Raw genomic sequence first — 10795 nt, forward strand, 5'->3', positions numbered from 1 at the left:
CATTCCCACAGCTATGGAAGACGGGTGAAACTCTAGTCAGGTAGACAATAATCTTTCTCATCAACTACTTAATTCAAAATACTCTACAGATACCTGCTATCTCATCAGCAATTTATGATAATTTAATTTTCCAGGTGGAATATTGAAAAGTGTAAACCTGAATTTCCATTAAATTGCATATGTTAGTATTGACAGTCATTATCCCAGTTTCAAATTCATATTATATTAAAACCAGATAAAGTTAAAAGACTTATCTGTAATTTATAGTACTGAAAGATCAGAACCAGGTGCTGCATTTTACCATAGATAACATGCCTCTGTATAAATGTAATATATGCACATATAGATATTTTTGATCCATTAATTAATTCACATTTTAAGATCTTGTCCTATGAATACCTGTGTTATAACACAGTTATTATGTCAGTAGTTATACATGTGCAAAATTCATCACTGTTTTTTAAATTTTAAAATCCAATTTGAAACCACAGGACACCAGTTATTACAAAATTATGCATTAAAATGTTTCATTTAAAGCCTATGTAAATAAAAGGTAAGTCTTTAGAATCACTGAAGGCCAAGAAGAACATTTTTTTCAAATTATAATACTTAGTGCTCTATTAACTGACAGAAGGACATTATGTTTTTGCTGAGAAAAGAAAGAAGTCTAATATCCTATCAGATATGCACCTGTGTACAATCCACAGAGAGACAGATACAAGCTTACAACATTCTTTGATGATTTTCTAAGATAAGCTAATATCAGTGAGCTGTATTAAAAAAAGGCCTTAGTTCTCTTTATTCAAGCATGTCCTGGCTTGAATTATATTAGTAAATATATACAGCATCAGAAAAAGCACTTCTTTATGGTTTTGTTTAATTAAAATGGAAAATCAAAAAACTGGGACAGGATAAATTCCTACCAGATAAAAGAATTGCTAAGGAACCTTTTTATACTTTGACAAACCCAGATGAAATTTAATGTTTCAAAAATGGTCTGTGATATAATTGATTTTACTAACTCTGGAATAATTCTGAGAATCTGCTATTAATGACTGTTGAATGAAAACCTTGAGGCTCAACTTAGCTGACATAATCTCTCTCTGCAAAGCCTTAACACAAAGCCTGCATATCACAAGGAGTATTTTCTGTCAAAATATAAAGTAAGGGTAGGATATTCCAAAAATAGCAACTAGTCCATCAAGGAGGAGAACAGTTTATAAAAAGCCTTCCCTTATAAATTCTTCTGCTAGCTCTAGTAGCTATAATAAATGAAGAGCTCCTGTGAAACGCCCAAGGCCACACTTGGGTTAAGAACTTAGAGTTACATCATCTTTAACGGGAGATACACTTTTTTTGGTGGAGGTGAGACCTGAGAGCAAGGTTTTTTGTTGCAAGGTTTTGTATTTTCTCTTAAGTGCACTATTCGTTGACAAAAAGGACAGCAAACAGACAGAGAAGTAACCACAGAGAACAGACAGTGTGCTTGTAAGGAAAGTGCATTTAGAATGCATGGTGTGGTGTCCTACCTTGTACACAATGATAGGGATATCAATGACAATATAGATAAGGTCTCCCAATGCCAGACTGGCTATCAGTGCATTCGGGCCGTTCCTCATACACTTGTTCTGGTAAATGATCCTCAGCAGAGTTGCATTCCCAACCATTCCAACGATGAAAATAGCACAAGATACCACCGTGTTGATGTATTTAAAAGTTTCAGCAATCTTGGTCTGCTGGGAGCATTTGACAGTTTGGTTGGACACGGGGGGCTGCACGGTGGTGAGGAGTAAGCTGGATTCGATCCCTGAGAAAGTGGAAAGGTGGTTTTCCAAGTCACTCCGATTGGCATCGTATCTGTCAGAGCTGTCACTGAGGACAAATCCCGGAACTAGCAGCAGCAAGGAAACTCTTAAACACAAGGCTTCCATCCTGAAGTCCCCAAAGAGCGAATTCAGACAGGGTTTTTGGGTTTTTTTCAGTATTTCAGTCGGATACTTTTCACTTCTTCATCTGCAGAGAGAAACAGTAAGCAAAAATAGAAAACAGAAAAAAAATACAGAATAAATACAACAGGTAGACTAACACACCCTGTTTCACACTTAGGAAGGGTATTTGAATATTCAGTCTCTGCAGCTAATAGGCATAAACACCTGTTTATACTAACTGCACTATTCTGAAATCTAGGTTTCCCCCATTAACTCTCCGACAAAAGGCAAACACAGAAAATTCCTTAAGTAATCGATAGCTTATACAAATAAGATTCTACAAAACCCTTTTAGCTTGATGCAGAATTTGTATATAGATGGAAAAAATGAGGTGGATGAAATTCAGTTTTAAAATACCGTCTTGCAAGAAAAGTCAACCTATCTTGGAGACTGCTGAATAATATTTTAGATAAAATAAGAAGATATTCTTTTATCTTTGAAAAAATAGGGTAACAGCAATGCATCAATAGTTAAAGGTAGCAAATCTGTTAATTTTCTCAGTGTTTTTGATATATTGCAATGATTAGCCTTTATTTATTTTTATCTGATTTATTAACTGGATTTCAAATGAAGACTGAAAATACATGGATTTCAAATCAAATTTTTTACCAGATCCAAAGTCTCTAAACATTAGGAGGAAGACTTTTACAGTCTAGGCCTAGGTCTACCTAGTATAGGTAGACCTCTGGCCAGGAAAAGCCCTTCAAACTTCTATGTCACTTAGTTCCTGAATGTCATTGCAACTCATGTGCAGTACTTAGCCACAGTGAAGCTAATTATAAAAATTTAAGCTCTTTTAAAGATAAAAAATGCTGATTTAGTATTCTAAACAACAAGTCATGACACTTCCAGTTAGGAAAGGAAGCATCATAGCATTCTGTACCAGTAAGTGGGACTGCCTGTGTGTAACCCCTGCCACAGTGGGTATAGATACCACACCTCCAGTGAAACCAGGAACACCACTCAAGGCCATTTCCTTGAAGCCTAAGTTTAATATAAGATAAAGATTTTTTTTATTTTACATGGCTTATGTCTGCAAAACAAGGCAAAGTGCTGTTGACAAAAGAAGAGCAGAAAATAAAGTATTTATAACTTTCTGATTTCTAGGGACTCACATGAAGTATTTGGAAGGATCCTTTTAAATAAATGAGTCTTAATTCCATTCCCTGTGGGGCTGTTAAGTCAGAGTTTATAGTAAGAAATTTACGAAAGAAGGAGGGAGACAATTTACTGATAGTACTTCTGGAGCAGGCACAGTATAAATATTTACTACTATTGAGGCTTCTGTTGTGTGTGGTCTGTGAAGTGTGTGTGTACCTATATACAGCAGCAAATGCCATATTAACCAGAGTATTTATTCCTATCTGGCATGTAGAGTATCATCCCTCACAGAGCAGGGGTCCACATTTACAGTCCTTATATTGGTGTATTCGAGATGAGGATCTGACCAATTGTGAGTTCCTATGGACTTGATTTTAAAGGTGAATGTATTAAATAGCAAATCCTTCTTTATTAAATGCTGGATACAACGGTATCCCAGGACAGTCAGCAGCAGTTTGCACGATGCAAGTGCATTCACTTTATGTTTCTAAATCAAAACCAACAGAGATATTTGACTGTAACTGTTTTCAGGCAAGTATTAACACTTGTATTATTTACTGTGACAATGGTTCCTCAATTTACAAATGGGAAAACTGTATCACTATTAAATGACTTTCCCCAGTAAACACGATACTGCTATAAGCAGAACCCACAGCCCTGTGTTTCAGTAGTTATATTAGTATCCTCCTTAATTAATGTTGTTTTCTTATGAAAATGGGATATCCTATGAACATGGTGGTGGCATGGCAATCATGCAGCCAGCGTGCAAAGCTTGGAACAGGAACAGAATTGTCATTTACCATCTCTTCCCTCCCCTGGAAGAAACTTTTCTCTAAGAAGCAAAACTAAGAAGTTTTTAGTATACAAACTTCTAAGGATGTGTTTGTTTGGTTTTGTTTTGTTTTGTTTTTTTTAGATTCCCGGCAGTCCTTCATTCCTCTGTGCATATTTTCAAAGTATTTGTCTTGTTACAGAAGATGACATGCAAACTGCCTCATGTGAGTGACATCCTAGGACCTGTGATAACTTTTTGCAGTAAGGTAATCTGGTATTGCCCTTCACATGCAGCCTGGAGCATGTGAGGTTGCTGTGTTAATCTGGGGTCCGCAGGCATGTGCTGTGCCTGTGCTTCTGCAGCGCTGCAGAACCAGCCGCTGATGCAGAGAACGAAATTCCTGACTTGCCTGGGGTAACAAGCCGGAAAAATTCCCATGCCGAGGTTCACCAAGGAGAGACCTATATACCAGTGGAAACGGAATTGTTCCAAGTATTAAAGATGAGCTAAAACGTTCTCAGTGACGGATCAGCCCGAAGGCAGCTGAGATGTGAACAGGAGCAAACGAACTGAAGCAGGGCAGGAAAGCACTGAAGGGAACAAGGGGGACTCCTCTGGGCTGTTCCCAGCCCGGCACAGACAGGAGCGCTCCGCGCTGCCGGGAGGCTCCCGCTGCTCCTCCGGTACCGCCAAAGGAAACGCGCTCCCTGTGCCACTATCGAAGGATCGATTCCAACGTGCACTTGGCTAATCAACGCTACCTCCCCTGCAGCTTACATAGCGAGCCTCTGGCAGGAGCTATATATTGTTAAACTTTATTTAATAACAGTCCCCCCGAGCTGCCTTGTGCCTGTCTCGTGTTCTCTCTCTCTCTCACACACACCCCACTCTCACACACGCACACAGAGATGCGCGGCCGTCACCGAATCCCTCTCCGGGGCGTTTCCGAGCGGTGCCCGCGGTCGGGCCCGGGCTGTTCCCGGGGCGGGCTCGGGGCTCCCGCAGCATCCCGCGCACTTCCCCCCGCCGCGCCTCCCCGCCAGGCTCACCCTCATGCTGGGGCTGCTGCCGCCGCCGCCGCCGAGAATTTCCTCCGAGTGGCTTTTCCTGGGATAGTCTTACCAGATCCTCCTGCCTGCGTCTGACTGGGTGGGATTGAAAATCTCCACCTCCGCTAAAGCAGTGAAAGAAAGAGACGGACTGAAGAAGTCGGAGCGTCCCCTCTTTTCTGCCCCCTCCCCCAATTAAAACAAACCTCCAGCCCGAACTGAGCCCCTGCCAATGTTAAACACAAAGGCTGCCTCCCGGGCACAAGGGAACGCTGAGCTCTTTTAACTGTTTCCTGGCTGAAACCGAGCAGAACTACTTTGCTGGACTCATCTAAGACACAGCCTTGGGAATCCGCTCCTGTAGATGCCTGCCAATAGCACACAGGATTCTCAGAAAGGTTCTGTATCTGATCCCACCAGACGGCAGAGGAGCCAAGAGCAAAACGGTGGGAAAAATCCGCTGATGAAATATACCATTTTTGCTTTGCATTTCCCTCAGGTTTGGCCAGGATCAGAGTCTCTTTCTGAGACAATCAGTAAAACTCTATGTGTGAGAGTTTCCAAAATGCTGGATTCATAAACAGAGACTGTTCCTGAATGAAAATTTCTTTGATCCATCCGGGAAACACCTTGCTAATACCTCTTAGTCTCATTTACAATGATAATAAAAGTGTGGCATTTTCTGTCATTCCTATGTTTCCTATCACTGTTCTTCTGTGAAGGTAGGGGTGTGAAAAAACTTGTGCAGAAAAAGTGGAAAGCTCTTTTATAGCTAAGGATATTTTCTCATGATGAAAGAAATGCCAGTGTATCACGGGGAGCAGCTTGTAATGGAAAGAGTTTCAAAATCCCTTCATGGTAGCAAGTTTAAGAAATTTTGAGTCCCTTGTTGAATCATTCCAGGTTTCTCATTTCCTGGCAAGTTTCCATCTGTCTGAACCACAGAAATTATTTTCTAAACATATTCAGGCTTCTTTTGAATACAAAAAGGCAGTCTTCCTAAATAAGATATAAAAATATGTAGTGCTAAAACAGTAAAAGCAGACAAAAGAACAACAGAGAATGAGATGCTAGTGGCCTGCAGAATTAAAATATCTGACACTAAATCATGTAAGAAATTGTTTTGAACTGTCAGTTTTGCATAGTTAGTTAAAAGAATGCTTCCGTAGCATGTTTAAAATCATCTGATAAATCATGTACAGGAAAAACCAGCATCTGGATTGACTGGAATAGCAATACTTTATTACTTCTAGAAAGTCATCTCAGTTAAATGAAGTGTCAAAACACAAGATCTTTGAAGAAATGTATATGTTCAGGCTGGGAATCACAAAGAGCCTACTGTTTGCAAATTGGGTAGAAACGTTTAATTCAAAATCTCAAGTTACCCTGAAGTTGTATAAATGCTGCTAAGCCACTAAATTGTCCATATACTAGTAAAAGTAATTTGAATCCTTTACATTTTGGTCATAGGTGTGCAGTATTAATGATTTGCTTTGTCAAGAATCATCTATATGGTAACTTGTTGGAAAACCTGTTGAAGAGCTGGCAAGGGTGTAGTTAAAGACCATGTGGACTTTATGAAGTGCTTTATTGAATGCAATTCTTAAATCTCTTGTGTGTTCTCTAAACATTGTTAAGACCCAATTCCTTTCCTGGGATCATTTGACCTTCTTTTCTAAACAACTAGAGTTGTAAAAATAAAAAGAAAAAACCAAAAAGAAAGAAAATTTATATTTCTGATCTCATTCAAACACACTTGTTCTTCTAATTCATATTCCAAACTTAACTATAATTACTTTTAAATGAAATAAATTCAAAGAAATAATCAAATTTACTAATGCTGTTAAAAATCTATTTCAAGACAGCTTTTGTTACAATTGTGAATGCTTTTATTATTTCAACCCAATAAGTAGTATTAATTATTAGAAATTACTGAATTGCTCAGTTCTGTGTTCTTTATTATTATTACATGTTGCTTATTTTTTAATTGGACCTTTGGTCTGCCTTTAACCTTTTAGGTGTCTAAAGCTGAGTTGCATTCTTGTCTTAAACCAAATTAAATTCAAAAATTATATCTAATTGTTCCTGCTAGGGGTTTTTTACTGTGCTCAGGAAAGTGACAGAGAAAAGGAAGTTTTCATGGGTGAATTATGCAGAAACTGCAGTTGCAAATCCAGCTGATCTCAGCTACTAAGAAAAGTAAAATAAAATACAGTTCTCTACACCAAAAGGTTTTCAGCTATTAGAGACACTTTCACCATCACTGTACAACTACTATCCCTTGTGTACATGCTTTTATGGAAGAGTTCTTGACTGAGGACTCTGTCTACCAGTTTCAACACAGTGAAAGTGTTTCCTCTGACCTCTTTTGTTTTGTGTCTTCAGCAAACTACTTAGCTTGTCTTGCATAACTTCACAGATTCAGAGTAAGGGTAACATATTAGTCTCATTACAACATAACTCATTATACTTCAGTTTTAGGGACACCTGGATTTTGCAGCTGGAGTCAAGAAGGCTATCAGCATTTTGTAAAACTATTAATTTTCCTGGAGCCTTCAGCTATTAGAAAGGAATACTTTATTGCAGGTGTTACTAGCCTATTTAAACCAAAGCTCTAGTGCCTTTTATACAACTACCTAAGAGGCAATAGCAGAGGATCAGGAATGTCTGGAGGAGTTAATTTTATTTGAGTGAAATGGACGTTTAGTGAATGTATTACCTGTTAAGCCACTTACCTCCTCAGATTTGGTATGAACTAAGAACATATGTTCGTCAGCTCATGGAGTCCTAAATTGCATTCCTGAGATTCAAATGACCAAAATCAAAACCAGACATTGTCCATAATTGGCATTTTCACAGTCAGCCAGTTTGTGAGCTTATAATATGTAGCATTTTCAGAAAATCAGAAGTTATTCATGGCAAAAGATATAACTATCTAATTATTCTGCATTCTTCCACTAGATTTCTGATATAGTTTTTATAAGAAACAATACAAAGAACAACTGGACTGGATGATCCTTGTGGGTCCCTTTCAATTTGGCATATTTTGTGATTCGATGATTAACTGTTTCACTGTCAATTCAATATCTAGATTTAGTGAATAAGAACTTGATAAATCCGAAATTTCTCATAGCAAAATGCTAGTTTGAAAAGCACTTGTTGGGCAGGTTTCTCAACCACTGGTTCAGTCAGAAGTTCATCTTGTTGAGCAAAAGGCACATGTTGTGACTCTTGGGGATTGTCCTGTGCAGGGCTAAGGGTTGGACTCAATGATCCTTGTGGGTCCCTTCCAACTCAGCGTATTCTGTGATTTTATGAAAGAGACGAATCATCCAAAGCATAGACAATATTTCTACCTTGTCTAGATTATCTATTCTTCAACAAGAGATGTACCTACGTAGTGGCTTCAGGGTAATTCAGTTAAAGAGTACCTACTAGAAAATATAAATTCATTGAAACTCAGGGTTCTTAATTTCCGGTGATCATTAAACCAGTTATTTGCTTCTGTTACAGAGTATTTCTCTTTTCCCAGTAACTGCTTTATTTAAATTGTATGTCTATTAATGGCATATCTATAACTCTCTATATATGCTTGGCACAAAAAAATCCCTCTTCTGGCAAAGTTATCTTTCTCCTTCCTCACTCCTTTCCTCCCTCCATCTCTCTTTTTCCCCTTTCTTGATCTCTTTTCTGTTTCCTTCGTGTTACTAGAAATGTCTGCATTTTACAATATGAATTCATAATTCAAAGAGAATTATAGTGAGAATACTTCTATATTATATTAGTTTATTCTAATAATTGGAAATGTATTTGTGTTAAAACCACTGAAATATTCCTGCCTTTGGACTATGGGAATTCGAAACTGGAAGCTGGGATAGAAGCATAAGGGAAAAAAAGGTTAAAGGACAAAATTGACCACAGTGCAAACATTTAACATAGGAGCAACTGCAGGAGCTATTGCACCCCAAATGGGAGTATTAGTCAGGAACTGTGGATTGGGTGTCTTAGATTTTGCAGAATCTCAATAGAAAAGTTTGTGTGAGACGTGGACTTCCTGGTCCTTTAGTGTGCAGATTGGAGAAATAACAACGTGTTGTTAATTCCCTTCAATAACTGAGCATTTTAGCTTCCTCTGGGGAGCATTTGTCTACTATGTGAAATGCAATACACTAAGAACGTTTCAGGAAAGCTTTTCTGGGAGAAGCAATGTTGTTGTTCTCCATTTCCATGGGTGGAAATCCTAATTTTCAAGCTCTTGCTCATAGAACCTGGTAGGAGTGCACCCACGAGTGCTGAGGGAGTTGGCCAATGTCATTGAAAGGCTACTTATGGAAAGGCTACTTGTGGAAAGGAGTTGGGAGAAAAGGACCTGGATTTCCTGGTGGACAACAAGTTGTCCATGTACCAGCAATGTGCCCTTGCAGCAAAAGAGGACCATCTGATCTGCAGCTGCATGAGGTAGAGTATTGCCAGCAGGCCAAGGGAGGTGACCCTGCACCTCCACTCAGCATTGATGAGACACATCTGGAGTGCTGTGCCAAGACAAACATGGACTTAGAGACATGGAGCAGGTCAAAGAAAGGGCTACAAAGATGATTCAGGTGTTTGAGCATCTGTAATATGAGGAGAGGCTGAGAAAGCTGGGACTGTTCAGCCTTGAGAAGAGAAGGCATAGGCTGGATCTTAGCAGCGTGTACAAACACCTGGTGGGAGGCAGTAAAGAAGAGCGAACCAGATTCTTCTCCAGGGTGCTCAGTGACAGAAGAGGAGGCAAAGGACACAAACTGAAATAAAAGAAATTAAATTTAATCATAGCAAAAACTGTTTTTACTGTAAGGATGAGCAAGAGTGAAACAGGCTGCCCAGAGAGCTTGGAGGATCTCCATCCTTGGAGATATTCAAACCCATCTGGATGCAGTCCTACACAACCTGATTCGGGTGGCTGAGCTCTGAGGAGATGTTTCTAAGGGTCCCTTCCAATATCAAAAGTCTGCAGTTCTGGGATTCTGCAATTCAGATAAAACTTCCATTATGTCAAGAGTGTTTTGGCTTGAGCTCTAGAATTATGGCGTTCAAAATTCTTCAAGTTATGTTGTTTATGTTGGAAACTGAATTGAACATGAGCTAAAAAAAAAAAAAAAGAGGAGTACTTGTAAATTAATATTCTGTGGCAAGGTGGATATTGTCCAAAAGGATAATGTGTGAAGTTTATTGAAATATTTATCAAATATGGATTTTTTTTAATGTTAGCTCTATGAAGAAATTATTTTCTTCTTCTCTTTTGGGGCCAAGACAGCAAAACGATTGACTGTAGGGAGCATTTGGGGATATTCATCTGTTCCCATTCTTCACCTCCATTGTTTCAGACAACCCTGAAACTAGCTGTGAGCCAAGGGAGTTCAACCTGCTCCAAAAAGACCAGTGTTTAATGGTAACACATAAAAATATTTTTACATAAAACCCTAAATATGCAGTAAAATACATACATAAAGAACAATAAAATAGCAATATGTCACAGAAGGTGCCTGTGACATAATTATGCAATGAGTGAAATTGTGCATTGAGAGGTTATAAGCACATTAAAGAAAAAACTGGAGGAAGGAAAAACAGATATAAAGACAAATTAAAAATTGATTTAAAGAAAACTAAGAGGAAGAGAATGTATAGAATTAGAAAATCTTCCATAACTTAAAAAAGTAAGTTTCAATTTACATTTGCAGATGGGAGCCTGTGCAGAACACACGTTCTATGATAGAGGAATGCTCTTCTGCTGCCAGATATGTCTTTTATTATCTTAAGCACTAATAAAATTATCTAGATAAGATAGTGAGATATTAGTATGTTATTTTATCTTAATCTAAATAAGGTTAAAATTATTTCTA

The 10795-nt window shown here is 38.4% G+C and overlaps 1 pseudogene; it reads right to left on the bottom strand.

Annotated features, from left to right (window-relative positions):
• Positions 1–1529: 1529 nt before the first annotated feature.
• Positions 1530–5099, bottom strand: LOC113940240 (annotated as a pseudogene).
• Positions 5100–10795: the final 5696 nt, after the last annotated feature.

This window comes from Corapipo altera, unplaced genomic scaffold, assembly GCF_003945725.1.
Source record: "Corapipo altera isolate COAL_440 unplaced genomic scaffold, ASM394572v1 91289, whole genome shotgun sequence".
Lineage (NCBI taxonomy): Eukaryota > Metazoa > Chordata > Aves > Passeriformes > Pipridae > Corapipo > Corapipo altera.